General features: G+C 32.0%; 1 non-coding gene across 1 annotated transcript; it reads left to right on the forward strand.

Moving 5' to 3' along the window:
- The first annotated feature begins 1,015 nt into the window (after positions 1-1,015).
- On the forward strand, positions 1,016-1,118 carry LOC122115652. Its single transcript, XR_006148830.1, has one exon. It is a non-coding gene; the product is annotated as a U6 spliceosomal RNA (small nuclear RNA).
- The last annotated feature ends 288 nt before the right edge of the window (positions 1,119-1,406 follow it).

The raw sequence follows: 1,406 nt of genomic DNA on the forward strand, positions 1-1,406 counted from the left end.
AAGATTTTAGGTATGGACATTTTTCAACACTCCTGATTCAGACTCTACTTCATCATTTTTTTAAATAAATATTTTGTTCTTAATTTTCCTCTTTGTAAATTCACATGCTCCTATAAAAATGATTTGGCCATCCCAGTAACCTTCTCAAAGTACCTCCTAATGAGGACTTACAAAAAATAGTGTTATAGTACAACAAGGAAAACAATACTACAAATAAGAAAAACCAATAATTAAATATTAATGATTAATAAAATAAAAAACAAAACAATTACCAGTGTTTTCAGTATTTGAAGGGTACTACCTATTAGATTTTACTATTTTCTCATATTCCTGTACATTTAAAACTGATTAAGATTATGATGCTCAACAAGAGTTTTATAGACTATGTGCAGTCTTTAAAGTTACCCACTAAGATTACTATTTATGGCTCATCTCATCATTTGTACATGGCTTATATCATCATTTGTTCCTCGCTAACATATAAAGTAAGGAAGCCCTATTGTTTTAACAGAAACTGTAGTTAACAAAGTCTTAACTCTTTATTCTGTTCCTTTACACAAAGACTTTGCAACTTCTCATTAGTAAAGTTTCTATAAACTCTGAAATGTACATAATTAGTAGTATATGTCTGCTACCATAAATCTTAAATACTTTATAGAAAAGTATTATGACCTGACAAACAGTCCTAGTTTTTGTATATGTAAGTAAATTCCCCAAATTAAATATGTTTAAAACATTGAAAGTTTTATCAAACCTTAACACTTGCTGCTGTGTTCATTAGGACAGTTGCCTTGTATAGAATAATTGCATTCCTTCTCCTACACATATCTTGAACAACAAATATCTGGGATTATTTTGTTTTTGACATATCAATCTTGACTTTATTCTTAAATGTGTGCTTATGTAAGGAATACATGTTTCTAAAAGTTCACGACGATTCTTTTAAACTTACTTTTTGTTGAATTATATAGTTTAATAAAATCAATTACACTTTATATATAAAAAGTTTTCTGTGCTCAATTCAGCATGACGTACACTAATATTGGAAAAATACAGAGAAGATTAGCATGCCCCTGCATAAGGATGACAGGCAAATTCCTGAAGCATTCCAACAGATGCTGGAGGGGATGTGATCACAAGGGAACAGTACTGCATGGTTGGTGGGAGTGTAAACTTGTTCAGCCACTTTGGAAAGCAGTATGGAGGTTCCTCAAAAGACTCCACATAGAGCTTCCCTATGACCCAGCAATCCCACTTTTGGACATTTACCCAAATGATCACAAACAAGACCATACTAAAGCTACCAGCATAACTATGTTCATTGCAGCATTATTTAAGATAGCTAAGATATGGAACCATCCCCGATGCCCCTCAGCAGATGAATGGATATGTGGTATATATACACA

The sequence above is a fragment of the Dipodomys spectabilis genome, unplaced genomic scaffold, assembly GCF_019054845.1.
Source record: "Dipodomys spectabilis isolate Male_0828 unplaced genomic scaffold, ASM1905484v1 ptg000123l, whole genome shotgun sequence".
Lineage (NCBI taxonomy): Eukaryota > Metazoa > Chordata > Mammalia > Rodentia > Heteromyidae > Dipodomys > Dipodomys spectabilis.